This window comes from Coloeus monedula, assembly GCF_965178545.1.
Source record: "Coloeus monedula genome assembly, chromosome: 4".
Classification (NCBI taxonomy): Eukaryota; Metazoa; Chordata; class Aves; order Passeriformes; family Corvidae; genus Coloeus; species Coloeus monedula.
The window spans coordinates 13793503-13808600 of record NC_138784.1 but is presented as its reverse complement, the minus strand read 5'-3'; the positions used below and the strand labels follow the sequence as shown (position 1 = coordinate 13808600).

Below are 15098 nucleotides of genomic sequence, written 5' to 3'. Positions count from 1 at the left end.
TTAGAACCCCTTGACAGTATTGGAGGCAGATGGACTTTGGCTTCCTGACTTCCACCCAGGACCTTGTATGTGCTACTTCTGTGTCTCTTACTGATGTCACATTGCCGTTTATTATTTCTGCCGATGGGCCTGTAAATTGGGTCTTTCACGAGCATTCCATACATGTTTAAAATAAGTAAAAACGTATTTTAAAAGGCAGGTTTTTGAGGGAATCTATTCTTCCTTTTAAAATCGTGTCAGGCTGAAATGTAGCAAACAAGTTGTCAAACCTGATGCATATACCCCAGTGTGAATTTTCGGTGTGAATAAACTGTGAAATCTCTTGGATTTTTTTTTTTTTTAATGAAAATTAACTTTTTCCCCATTTGGTTACTTGAGATGGGTGTTAATTTTGTGTATGCTTATTCTACATTTGTCTAGATTAGTTTTCCTCTTAAATGCACCCTTCTCTTTCTCCCTTTCAGGCCTCCAGATCTTTCTGGGGTTTTTTTCAACCTACCAACCTACTGTGTTGTAGTTCATCTTCCTCTTCCATGTACAGTGTATGCAGTCAATGTGCAGTTTACTTAATTTTCCAGATTATTTGGGAAGATGTTAGATGGTCTCAGTCCCAATATTAACTTCTGAGAAATGGAGCTTGGCATCTTTTCCCATTTTGATGTTCAACTGTAAATACTATAATTATGTTCTGTTTACAATATGTCTGGCAACCTCATGTCTTCATTGCAGTGTTCATAACCAGGCACCATATTTCCAGCGTCAGTAATAATTTTCCAGGCAGTGAAGTACCAAAAGTCGCATGGAAGTCTAGAGAAATTAAATTAAAGCAAAACACTATCTATGAAGTAGCACTATGTAGAGGCTAAAGAGAACCATTTGAACTTTCTGTGCATGATTAGATCTGTAAAAACATGGTGAGAAAACCTTTTGTCCACCCGCTAACCCATAAATAATGCTTCTGTAAAATCAGGTCTACCACATTCCCTTTGTGTGCAAACCTTGTCACTCTGCACAAGTTGCCTCAGCTATCTGCCATGACCTATCCTTCAAGGAAAAAGAACGCTTTCCATCTTTTCTGCAACTCTGGGTTATAGCTACACTTCCACACTCCATGTTCCACAGTGTTACTAACTCATCTCCCACCCCCTTATGGTCCAGGATATTGAGTGTTGCGAGGTCTCCTGAAGATATTTGCTCTCTCCATCTGGGAGAGTCTTGATGAAAGTCTTCCAGCCAAACTGGGGTTTTTTGCTCACTATTCAGCAATGCTGAATGAAGTTGCCACGCTGATTGATGACATGTCCAGTGGAAACATCAACAGTAGCAATAGCAGCCTTTCATTAATCTATCAGGGCAGCAGATGCAGAAGTAGCAGAGTCCCATCCGCCAGCCCACCAGTCAGAAAGCTTGGGAAGACAAATTTTGTGAGGGTTTAACTAGCTGCTGCTAGATTTCAGGCTGTAGTACACTCCTGTGCCTACAGAGCACTACTGTTTGGCATTTCTGTTTCTATACTTTGTTTGCCCTAAAAGGAGATGTTTGTCGTCGCCTCTCTGGCAATCAATCTCAGTTTCTTTCTACATCATAGTAATGTGATCTCTAAAAAGAACAGAAATCTGCTGAACTTTACATGGTGAATCTTTTTTTTTGACCTTCCCTTATCAAGCTAGTCCTTTAGAAAATATTTATGACCATAGTCAAGACTGTCCATTAGAAAATACTTATGAACATAGTCAGGACTTCAAAATTTAAAGTTCTTTAAGATCTCAAAACTCAATAAGAAAGTTAAATTTAATGCAGTTGCTAGTTGAGTATCATAAAATAATTTTCTTTTTCTGCTTTGAAAATATGCACCTAGACTTTCCATTTCTAGTTACAGCACTGACCTTCTGTCTTACATCACCCTTTGTAGAAATAATTAGAAGCTAGAGATATCCCTCATTCATAAAACAGGTTAATCAATAGTCGCAAAGTACTTTGAGAACACTGGAGTAAGGTCTGAGTGAAAGCCAAGCAGCATTAACTTAGTGTCTATTGCCTGTAAACATCTGCATTTTTATATATAACCTGTACACATAAGATTTTACTTCTATTTAAAATGTTTTAGTTGCATATTAGACCATGAAAGCTTGATTGGTTTGCATAACATGCCAGTCTCTAAGGTCTTTTAAATATGTACCACTTGTGTGCGGTTAAATATTTTTAATAGCACTTGGTATTTTTTTCCTCTATTGTTATCTAAAACTAAGTGGTTATTTTTAATTGTATAGAACAAATGGGACAGTGTTTTGTCTCAGAAGCCAATGCTCTAACTCTCCTGGGCTCCAAGGGCAAGAATTCAAGTGCTAGATTGAGCCTCTACTCACAAAGGAAAATGTAACTGTCTTAATTGTTAATTACACAGGTATTATCATTGAGCAGGGAGCAGCCATTTTGAAATGCAACGTGCAATGCACAAAAGCAGCTGCTTAGGAATTAGTACTTGCAACACCCCTATCTTGGACCATGGATTAGCACCATAAATGATAAGGAGGAGAAGTATGAAAACATTAGAAGCCTAATGGGAAACTTGGGAATACTGAGATATTAAAATGTGTCCAGAGCAATTGCTGAATGCAAAGGGTGGCTCTGTTCGGCCTAGGGCATGATGCTTCTCGCAGTGCACCATACAGGGCTGGCTGCCAGATCTGGATGAGCAGGGCATTGGTAAGAATGCAATGTGCTTCACAGGATCCCAGGATGGGTCGTGTTGGAAGGGAACACAGTGGCTCATCTGGTCCCACTCCCTGCTCCAGCAGGGCCATCCCAGAGCACACAGCACAGGATTGTGTCCAGAGGGGTCTGGAATATCCCCAGTGAGGAGACTCCACACCCTCTCTGGTCTCTGTTCAGGGCTCGGGCACTGCCCAGGGAAGAAGTTCTGCCTCCTGTCCAGGTGGAACTTCCTGGGATCAGTCCCTGCTCGTTCCTCTGGTGCCATGGCTGGGCCCCATGGAGCAGAGCCTGGGCCCTGCTCGGAGCCCTCCCTGCACACAGGGACACACAGGGCTGAGGGCCCCTCTCAGCTGGGGCTCCTCTCCAGGCTGGACAGCCCCAGCTCCCTCAGCCTTTCCCTGTCAGGGATGCTCCAGGCCCTAAATCATCTCTGCAGCCTCCGCTGGCCCCGCTCCAGGAGCTCCCTGTCCCTCCTGTCCTGAGGAGCCCAGGACTGGACACAGCACTGCAGCTGTGCCTCCCAGGGCTGAGCAGAGGGGCAGGATCACTCCCTGACCTGCTGGCAATGATCTTCCTGATGCACTTCCTTCCTTCCACACAGCCCAGATGCTGGGAACTGTTGGATCTTCTTCATTATAAAGCCTGGACACTCTAGTTTTTTTTTTTTGGAAAAACAAGTCACAGAAGGGTGCACTCTGGTTTCATCCCAGCAAAACCCAGGGCATGGACACAACATATTCACAAACCTGGAAACAATCTCGTGCAGACAGTAGCCGTAGTTGCAGTGAATGTAAAAGAGAAGACTTTAGTTCCTCAATAACATTTACTGTAAAGTGGAAAGCTTCTGGTTAAAAAGTACTTTTAAACAACCTTTTTGTTCTGAGCTGTTATGAAGATAGACAAACTGGCAGATCGAATAACCCAAATAATTCTATATAATAATACCATATAATATATTTTGGATGGCTAAGATTTCCTAAGGAAGAAGCCATTTTCTAGAGGGTTTTAATTTATTTTTCAGTAATAAAAAAAAATCATATCATAGAAGTAAAAATATAGCAAGCAGGAACACCGCAGAGGTGGCAGAGAATACATCCTTAGGTGTTTCCAAGACTTCGCTAGACAATTGTGGCTGGCCAGATCTAGTGGTGCTGAAAGGTAGTGAGCAGTGGTTGGACTGAAGATCTCCAGAAGTCCTTTTTGAGCCATCTTTCCCTGATTCTGTCATTCCCACTGTGGAGCTAGAACTGTGTGTCAGGCAAACACCTGAAATGGGCAGGTATCAACAAAGGCCTTACAATAGGGAGTTTGCTGTTGATATCATACCCACTACAAGCAATAGATGGTCCCAACAGGTGGTTCAGAAGTCAGGGAACTGAGATAACAGTGGAAGTTTGAATGTGGATTTGAAGCAGAAGGTCTTCGTCATCAGACAGGGTTCTGTGTTATCAGACAGGGTATTAACTCTATGATGACATCATTCATGGAACCATACTAATAATTTATTAGTGAGTATTTGAGTTACAGATTTTCAGCCTTCTATTGTAGTTCATCACCTCCCCCCCCCCCCCCCCCCCAGTATTATTTTGCAGGTAAGAGTTTTAGTACAAGCTACAGCTTGAAGATAGACTATACCATCCACTCTCATTTCTGCACTGCCAAAGATTTTAATTGCACAATTACACACTGGGTTTGCACAAGAAGACCTGATGCAGTCAGTGCACAAGATCTGCTGTGCTGGCTGAATGAGTCCACTGTATATTATTCCTTTTACAATTGTTATTCAGAATTACCATGTAAAAACAAATGCCTATAAAGGTGCGTGGGCATTTATGTATCACCATGAGAACAGGTCTCTGAGGTTTGTAGAAAAGATGTGCATCTGCTAAAGAAAAGGTATTCTGTGTGTATGCTCTGATCTTGTGGAAAATGGCAAGAATGCCAGTGGCCTTTCTATTAAGAGGCGGATTATTGTGCATTAGTGACAGGATAAGAGTTCACATTTTACTTGATAGAGCAAAAGAAATGCAAGTGGCAGAAGGAGAAGATCTTTTTCCTACCAACTGACTTTCCATAATGGTTGTAAGCAGATATATACAGCTGTAGGAGAAACTTTGGTCTTTCAAACAGGCATACAAGGTGGCCGGAGAGCATTTTATCTCTTTCAGCACTTTTTTTCCATTTTCCACCATGTGGGAAAGGAAGGGACAATCACAACTCTCTTGCAAACATATGACAGTTTCATTATTCTAAATTACATATTGGCCTGGATAGCTTAAAGAAGCCCTTTTGGATGAGATTGCTTCCAGACTCATTATCCAGAGTGGATTTTTACTTGGCTTCAATTTTCTGGAGGGATCTATTCCTGTGAAACAGAACCTCATTTTTCTTTTTGCAGAAGTAATTTTTTTTTTTCTAGTGTCTATGTATTCTCATTTCCTCCTTCATTCTTTTGTTAAGGGCCTTCTGAACCTCAGAAGCTCTTAATTTTCCAGTCAGGGAAGATGGGAGAGCAAATATTAATATCAGCCTAGAAAGGGATTTGTGACCATTTGTCCTGCAGTGACAGATGCCTGGGCTGGACTCCTGGTGTTCAGTAGCTTCCCTCCAATAGAGCTTTGATCAGATTTGGTCTGGCATGTTTACACATGGACCAACAGCTCTGGTGCCACATTGTCTTTCCAAAATTGAGAACTGAGGAAAGAAAGTTAAGGGTGTGTATGTGGGGAACAGTTTCTTTTTGTTCAAGTCTTGTTTTTACTGAGTTTAGCAAACGGGGTGAGGCCCATCCTGCGAGCTCCAGCTTTGTCAGAGGAGATGGCTGAATTCCTTCCAGTCTAAAGGACATCGACATGCAGGTTGCATGAGTGAGTATCAGCCCAAAGCAGCCTTGACAGGGGGCTTATTCTCCAAATCATCATCCCCCTTTGGTGGGAGAGCTGAAACTTCGTTCCAACCTGTTGGCTCTTTTCTTGGTGCACTGCAGCTGTCTGGACTATTCCAGCCAAGTGTCTTTACTCAAGGCGTGTCCAGTGTGGTCATTAGTGCTTAGCTGGGGGTGTGTCACTCCATCTGAGTTGTTATTTCTTGCCTGATTTGTGTTTTATTGCAGAGTAGGTGACTTTGTTATTTGACTCCTTGTCAAATGTTCTCTTTCTCTGTGTGTGTGCATGTGTGCACGTGCAGTTTGCATAGAAAGGCTGGTAACCTCCATGTGTAATCAGGGCAGTTTCAAAGAGCATGCAAAGGGCCAAACCGAGGCAGCCTTATTTTGGTTCCATGCAGACTCCAGGCCTAGGTCTCTGTTTCAGTGCCTTCCTCCTCCATCTTTTCAAGAACAGCTGTAATAGTCTCTTTTATTCCTCACTGAATTCAGTTTCTATCAGTGAAGATTTATAGATTCATTTCAAGAGTGGGACAAGCTTTCATTTTGCTGGTGATGAATCACCTAATGTTTACTTTCCAGGACCTTCTACAAATTTTTAGTCATTGAGGTGAACATCAATTAAAATGAAACTGTATTAAAATAAAATATTGACTTCATTTAACATAATAAACCTCCCAAGCTGGGATTGTGGCTTCCATATAGAGCAGCAGCAGCTCAAGGTGTTACACTGTGGGTTTCACTCCCTGTAAAATTCACAGAGAATAAGAACTTCTGCCTCAAAGTGACCATTCCAGTTCTTAGTTCTTATGTCTCCTTTCAAATCAAAAAACCTATTTGGTGTCTTCCACATAACAAAAATACATAAGGAATCAAATTTTTTGTTACTGGACAAAACCATACTAGATGTTTTTCTTAGTAAAATACCTGATCCTTTTATGTTCTTTTCTTGCTGCACTCTCACTTGGTCAAAAGACAAAAATACAAATAACTGAAGTGCACTTGCTTCTCTACTGTTTCCTGAAGAAAAATTCCCTCTAAAATTCTTGCAAACTTCAGATTTCATAGATTTCTGAGCATGTGGCTTGTTTTCATGTTGTACTAGAGTTTTGTTTGGATGGATGCAGAAATCCTGGATGTGAGTGTATTAAAGTGTTGGGTTTTGGTTGCTCAGAAATATGTTTTAAAAGTGGTAGATATTCCATTGATTGTTAAAGTTAGGAACTATTTGGAGCTGTTTTAATTAGTGACTTCGAGGCAGGCAATAGAAGTGAGTAGACTCAGGTAGACTGAGATGGTTCTTGAAAAAATGAAAGTAGTCAGTGGGAATAATAGACTCTACTCATTATTTAGAAATGAGGCATCTCAGGTTTCAAAAATTTTTGAGAGAAGTTTGGCATCTAAGCCTACCTGATGTGGCTGTATTACTGTGGCGAGAATGCTGAAGGTAGTTTATTTCAGGCATTCAGTGTAAGGTAGGCAAGACATGACAGATGTGTTAGAAATAGCAACATGTTCAGGAGAGAGAAAGAAAAGTTCATCATCCTGTTAAAGTATATTATCAGTCTGAGGCACAAAGATACAGGTTTAATTGTATTTCAACAGAATGTTGGAGTGATATTTTTATTTCCTCTTTCATACTTATGAGAAGCCATTTTCCATTTTGGAAGTGCTGCTTCTAAAACGACTTAAAACCACAATGCACTGTAGTTTAGTCTGCAGCATATGAAAGATCATAAGCATCGTTTTTCCTGCAAAATTATTTTGATGTATTGAGCTCAGCTGTTCAGGGAAAGTGGTGGGGAGAACTGAACAATACGGAACTTCTGGAGTGTGAAAGGTTTTGCAGAGGCAGAAAGTGAGATTTAACATTCTGGCTGTTTTAGCATCAGAACTGATCACTGGATCATTTTTCTCCTTATTTTTTCTTTTTTTTAACTAAAGAAATTTTTAGCTTAAATTGGTGTATTTCATGTGATAAATTTGTCTTGGAAAGTGGTTTTTTTTCTGCATGACTTGAAAATACAGGAGATGTGAATGTCATTCATCAGGCTCTGAGTATACAGGTGCTATTGCTTATGTGAGCAATCATACAGAATTCAGGAGAGGTCTTTTTAATGAATGCTTCCATACAAATTAAGTGACTGAAATGAATTAGCAAGAATCGTTCACATTTCTGAAAGAAATGAATGGAAGAAAATAAAAATTTGTTAACTCTAAGTGGATTTTCTATACCATGTTGAATGAGTATAGCTGTTATTAACTAATTAAACTCTGCAATAGGTATGTGAATGAATGAAAATGTAGACTGAACTACATCTAGTAGTCCATAAATATCATCAAAGTCAAACCAATGCAATGAATTTTAATTATTAGGTATTCCTGAGTCACAGCAGTTTAGAATATTCCTTTTTTTTCTTTTCTTGTTGATGAACATTCCAGAAATTGTTTTCTCTCAAATAAAATTTCTTCCCAGCATTGCCTGGGGCTGAGGAGTCTGGAACAGTTCAATCCCAGAGTATCACAACAGTGGAGAATCAGTAGTTTAGACACCTCTTGCATGTTGTGTATTAGAGATGTGGATCAGTTCTTTAACACATTTCACTGTGACCTCTTGCAGGGGGAGTTTAGGCAGTTAACAAAGCCAAAAGTGCTTTGCATCCACTTTGCAGTAAAGCTCCCCACCATGTCTGTACAAGTGTGCAAGACACACTTGTGCATGTATGCTGAATATAGACCAGAAATTATGTTGATTTCAACATAACAATTTAGGGCAAATCCTATTTCTTGTAATGTCTGAACACATTGCGTGGCTTTGTATTTCTTCATGGGAGTGGAGATTTGCATTTACTTGCTTTTCGATGTTCCTGGCTTTAGTTAAATTTGAGAGCAGTGGGAAAATATATTGCTTTAGTTAATTAGCTTGGTAGGAAAAAGTCCTTTCTTGGGCAGTAATTATTAGTTGTATATTATTAAAAGGAAGTAGTTCACATTCAGTTACTTAGCAGAAATAATTGAATCTTCTGATCCAGTAAACTAGCTCACTTTGGATTCAGCTGGTTTTTAATTTAAGACCTGTAGAAAAGGAGACCTATAATCTCACTATGGGGAATTGGCTTCACTTTCCTGCAGTTCATAAACCACAAGAGTGAAATTGCTATCCCCCACAGCAGTTTTCTCTTTATTTTTCACATTTGCTTGAAAGTTTAATTTTATGAGACAGAGCTGATTTTAAAGTGCCTTTTTTGTTGTTGTTTTGCTGCTTTCCCCCCCCATTTTTTCCTTGAACAAAAGGACTACCAGCTCTATCGGTAGTCTGTGCTGTAGTCTCAGACAGCAGCAATTTCAGGATGTTTCAAAGATGTAAACAGAGTTGGGCACTGCGATGAGCCCTTTGGCAATAGTCCAAGAGAAACACAAATAGCCAACTAGTTTGGAGTGGGTCTATGTGGAGCTGATTCTCAGCTGGAGTAGCTTGGCAGTGCTCCACCAGCTTTTGAACCATTTACACCTGGTGAGAATCAGCCTCCCTACTCCGTGGTAGCTTGTATGTGTGCATTTTCCCCAGGTTTTGACACAGTAAAGGTGTTACTACATTGAGAAGGAGATGGTGACTCTACATGAAGAACTGTAAATAGAACCACTGCCACAGGAATTAACTGTAAAACAGCTGAGTTCTTTCTCTTTTCCCTGACTGGATTTTAAAGGGAAAAGTAATTTACCACTTGTGAAACTGCTTAACATCAGAACACTTCCTTTGGAATTGCTGTTCATAAATTATTTCATTTAATAAATTAGCATTCTTTAGAATGAATTAGAATAAGGATTTTTTTCACCACTAAGAAAGCAGAGTAAATTGGAACAAATCATAGATTTGTTTAGTTTGGGAAAGACCTCTAAGATCATCGAGTCCAAACATAAACTCAGCACTGCCGGCGCCAACACTAAACCTTGTCCCTAAGCACATCTACACCTCTTCTGAACCTCCAAGGCTGGTGACTCAACCACCTTCCTGAGCAGCCCCTTCCAGTGCCTGACCACCCTTTCCATGAAGAAATTCCTCCTGATGTCCAACCTGAACCCCCCCCGGCACAGCTTGAGGCTGTTTCCTCCAGTCCCTTGTTCCCCGGGAGCAGAGCCTGATCCCCCCTGGCTGCCCCCTCCTGTCAGGGAGTTGTGCAGAGCCAGAAGGTTCCCCCTGAGCCTCCTTTGCTCCAGGCTGAGCCCCTTTCCCAGCTCCCTCAGCCCCTCCTGCTGCTCCAGCCCCTTCCCCAGCTCCGTTCCCTTCTCTGGACACGCTCCAGCCCCTCAATGCCTTTCTTGTCCTGAGGGGCCCAGAGCTGCCCCAGGATCTGAGGTGTGGCCCCAGCAGTGCCCAGCACAGGGGACAGTCACTGCCCCGGCCCTGCTGCCACCCCATGGCTGGCACAGCCCAGGTGCCATTGGCCTCTTGCCCCCCTGGGCACACCTGGGCTCATGTCCAGCCGCTGTCCCCAGCAGCCCCAGGGCCTTTCCCAGCTTTCCAGCCCCTCTGCCCCAGCCTGGAGCTGCAGGGGGTTGGTGTGACCCAAGGCAGGACCGGGCCCTTGGCCTTGTGGACCCTCAGACCATCGGCCTGGGCCCATGGATCCAGCCTGTCCAGATCCCTCTGCAGAGCCTTCCTGCCCTCCAGCAGATCCACACTCCCACCCAGCTGGGTGTTGTCCATGAACTGACTGGGTGTGCACTCCATGCCCTTGTCCAGGTTATCAATAAAGATATTAAGCAGGACTGGCCCCAGTACTGAGCCCTGGGGACACCACTTGTGACTGGTCACCATCTGGATGTGGCTCCATTCCCCACCAGTCCCTGGGCCTGGTTTTACATCCAGTGAGGCAGGGTCCTGTGCAGGTGATGAGCAGCTGGTGTCTCCAGGAGAATGTGTGGGAGACAGACAGTGCCAAAGGCTTTCTGAAGTCCAGGGAAAACACATCCACAGCTTTTCCTTCATCTACTGAGGGGTCACTCTGTCACAGAAGGAGCTTGTGTGGGTCAAGCAGGAGCTGCCTGTCACAAACCCACGTTGGCTGGGGCTGATTCCCTGCCTGTGCCCTGTGATGACACACAGCTCTTGGGTGGATCCTGTCCAGCCCTGTAGATTTGTGTGTGTCTCTCAGTGTGTAGCAGTCATTGACTATTTCCCCCTGGATTATGGGGCTCCAATCTGCTCCCTGTCCTTGTCTTCCAGCTCAGGGGCTGGGTACAAGGAGAACAACCTCTCTGTTAAAGACCGAGGCAGAGAAGGCATGGAGTACCTCTGCCTTTTCCTCAGTCCTTGTCACTATGTTTCCCCCCCTCATCCAATAAAAGATGGAGATTTTCCTTGGCCATCCTTTTGTTGCTGATGTATTTATTCATTTTTTTTACTGTCTTTTACAGCAGTAGACAGATTAATCTCTATCTGGGATTTGGCCCTTCTACTTTTTTTCCCTGCATAACCCACAACATCCTTGTAGTTCTCTTGAGTTGCCTGCCCTTCTTCCAAAGGTCATAAACTCTCTTTTTTTCCTGAGTTCAGACAAAGCTCTCTCAATATTAAAACACAGGGATGCACCTGTGTGCATCAAATATTTCCAATTGTGTAATTTACATCAGACAAGTACATTTTTTAAAGTATCTCAGATTCCTAGATAGCTGAAGGACAGCTGTTAAACATGTAGCTTTTTGGTATAGAAAGTTATATTGCAGCAGTTTGTTTCCACGACTGCACTGTGGAATGAATTTAGGACTGTGGGAAATCGTAAATATGGAATTTAAGATTTCTTGGATTTTGTTCACTTCAGGTAGACACATGGCATATGAAGTATCAGTATGTGCTTTTTTAAACAAGAAGTAAGTTCGTCTGTTGCAAAATTTGAAACATGAAAAATAATGCACTTCATGCATATATGCACACATGTTGCAATAATTTATTAGTTTTGGAAGTGTTTTTATGCTTGTTTAAATCAAAGTGGATTTGAATTTTTTAAGTAAAAGAAGGTAAAAAAAAGGGAGGAAAATCAGAAAAGAACTGGCAGACAGTTAGTCCATATGGTCTAATTACTCCTGGTATTTTGAGACAAGAATGTAAACCTGGTGAATTACTAAACGGAGTAACTCTTGGGCCTGGCTGTAAGTGGAGGGCTCAGTAACTCAGTGGCTACTCTGATAGCCTTTTTGTTGTTTCTCAGGGCACCTATTACATATCCTACATATTTTAGTCATGTTTCATCTGGGAGAGCCCCTAAAAGGGCTCCTAGGACGGCAAACACCTGCAGTGTCTTAGGGGACTAAACACCAGCTAGTTGGAAGTGTGGAAGAACATCCTTTTTCTTTAGCTGTCTGGGCATCTGACAGTGAATAACCATAAAGATGCCATGCATAGCTGGGCCTCAAATTTTTTTTTTCCTTCCAGGTTGGCCCATTCATGGCAAGTTTTACATTTAAAATGAGATGGTGACTGTTCTGTGAACAGAGGGGCTGTTAACTCCTCTTCTCTCCTAACCTTTCTTTCTGTGACTGCCAGTTATCAGTACCTGAATTATGGGCTGGATAACCTGGCTGTATCTATATTTTTACATGCTGAGAATCAGAGACTGAGGCAACAGTCTGCGACACATCAGGGACTCAAGACCTTATCTCTGCATGAAATCCCTAAGACTATACTGAAGGTCTGTACAGTTCTACATCTGCGTCCTCAGCATTGAATCTTTTGACTAATTATTCCAAATTAGCTTCTACCTTTGTTTGTTTTATTATTTTTAAAAAATATCAGATGGGGTATTATCATTTGCCTTCCAGCAGAATGAGATAAACTATCTGCATTTGGTACTGGCATATTTTAAATTCAATCTTTCATTAATTTTACTCCTTACCTGTTACCTTCTCGTTTTCTTATTATGAAGATAAAGTAGATTTCATTTTACTTTTCATTGTTTTATAACAGATTAATGTTTAGAAATGATCAGTTCCTATTAGTCATAGCTCATTCTTTCTTCTTTGCAGTCAGAGCCATACGAAATCCTTTACTAAACAAAAGATGAATGATTTCATGTGTAACTCGAATTGCAAGAGAAATAATTACTGACAAAGGGCCATACTCAGATTTTTATCCTTCTTTCCTTTTGTGAAAACAATAATTTAATTTGATTCAGTTTCAAGAATGACAACCTTGGATGCAAAGCAAGTAAGGCAAACTTCCCCATGGAAGCAGAGTTGTGTGTTATGTCCAGCAGAGGATCTGAGTTGCATCATTTCCATTTATTAGTTGTAAGGCCTTACCTTTCACTAAAAAAGACCTGGTTTCAATATTAAGAATAAGAAAATTTAAATTTCTTTCTTGCATAGTTTAATTCTTTTTGCACACTGCTGTTGTCTAAAATCACACCACCCTTGCCTCCCTCACATGGAATTTAGTAGTAATATAAATCTTCTCATGCTCCTCAAGACTTCTGAAACCTGTTTTTCCTTAGATCTCAGTTATGTTTGGCTCAGATTCCAAGATGTTGAATGAATTTTCAAAGCCTATAAACAAACAGTGCCCTGCCAGTCATTCTTAGCACCAATGGCCTGATAGCTGCTTTTGTCCTTTCTGCTTTGGATGGCCATTCTGCATGCAAGGAAGAAAAGACAGAAAAATCCGTGTTATTTCACAACTATTTTAGATGAAATGGCCGATACCAAAAAACCCCCCCAAAATATGAACTTTTGGGAATGCTTACTTGGAGGGAAAGTAGAGTAAAAAATCATAGAAATACTCAATAAAATAGTTAGTTACTTACTGAGGAAAGGCTAAAGGCAAATGCAGAGATTGGGTAGATTCAGCTTATGCAGTGGTGGGGAATGTAAAAATATGAACACCTGAAGAACCAGAACACCAGGCAGACAGGGAAGGGAAGCAGTGTGTTTAGTACTGTACACCCATGTTCACAGCACTGTAGCTAGCTATGATAGTAAGATTATATCAAGACCAGGAAAAATTAGACTTAAATGTCCAACACTGAGCTTTCTTGGGGTGGGAATCAGGATGTGTTGGAGTTTTGCCAATGTTTGACACTGTTGAATCTGCTTTTTGTGCTGCATGGCCCTTGACCAGTCACTCCTGCCAGTATGGCTTTCAGCATGGGTAGTCCAGTCTTGTATATATGGAATATTTGCTTTTTTCAGGAAGAGGAGCAAGGTAGAGAAAGGTGATTTGGTCCATTCTTTTCCCACCGAGCTTCTTGACAGTCACCAACCAATATCTGCTTATTTTCGTGTAGAAGAAAAGTGACAACAGTTGTGGAGAAAAGACTGGAGCAAGTTACATGTGTTTGTGAACCTTTGAAATTTATTTGGTAAGCAAAGGAATTCTAGTGAGAGGACTTGCCTTTCAGCTGCAGGAAAAAGAAAAAAATTATAGGAAACAATAGAAATCGGGGGGTCCATTGTGTTCAGTTCTGCACTTTTTGCTACCACAGTGTTTGCAGGATGCTGCCCACCAATCCCATTGATACACCAGTGCTGTTCAGTCAAACCACCCAGAGCTCTCTGTGGGTACTGGGCTTTCCCCTTGAAGTCAAAGAGAGTAATTGGTGCCTACTGGTGGCAAGATTTGTGTTACTTCTCTGGGCAGCCTAGAGGCAGCTGCTGCAGTAAATCTTGCAGCTCTTGTGTTAGCTGACACCCCCCAGCCCTGCAGGCAGTGCCATGGGGGGTGTTTCTGGGAGTGCCCACTGGTTTTCTGCCCTGTTTGTCTGCAGGGATGCCCAGGTACTGTGGAGAGTCCCCTTGAGCTGGAAAGGAAGGAAGCCATTCTTTAAGTTAAAATGTTTAAATTGAATCAAGGTAATGGAGAATCGAATTTCAGTCTCTCATTGCTTGTAATAGAAAAATCAATGTGCACTGATAGTTCTCCCCAGTCAAGTATCCCTTGTTTGTATGGCTGCCTGTCAGATTGAGATGGGTACCAGTGGTTTGAAAATGGGAAACCTTCAGTTTTTACATAAATGGCAGGTCAAATATGTGTGCTGCATCACCACCTTTTACAGTAGATCACATGTAAAACTAAGTAAAGCCCCATTTAAATGACAAAAGAATTCTTGTGCTACATGTTAGCTCTTTCCAGTAGTAGCTGAATAAAAGAAAAAAAAAAACCCTAATAAATAATTAGGGTGGTAATATGTTTGACCATTATTTTTTCAGTATGACTTTTTTCTGTTACTATTATAACAGAAATGATCCTTTCAAAGACAACTAAAGTGCTAATGATAGCTAAGAAGGTCATTCCTAGGAGGTTAAACTGGTTTAATTAGAATTTATGAGAAGGTTACTATAGGAGTGCAGAAAGATGTTAAGGGGTTAACCTATAAGAGATTACATTGTAGTCAGTGTTCTGTTAAAGTTTGAATTAATTTTTCCCATGGGTTTTTCACATTCTAATTTTCAACTAAATGAGACATCTGTTTCAGAAAAGGAAAATTTGCTATGGTTGTCATAGCAA

General features: G+C 41.4%; 1 protein-coding gene across 2 annotated transcripts in view; it reads left to right on the top strand.

Annotated features, from left to right (window-relative positions):
• The window catches only part of MPPED1 (metallophosphoesterase domain containing 1), a gene marked incomplete at both ends in the record, with an annotated part of 45938 nt that overhangs the window by 18733 nt on the left and 12107 nt on the right, over nucleotides 1–15098 (top strand). The window lies entirely within an intron of this gene.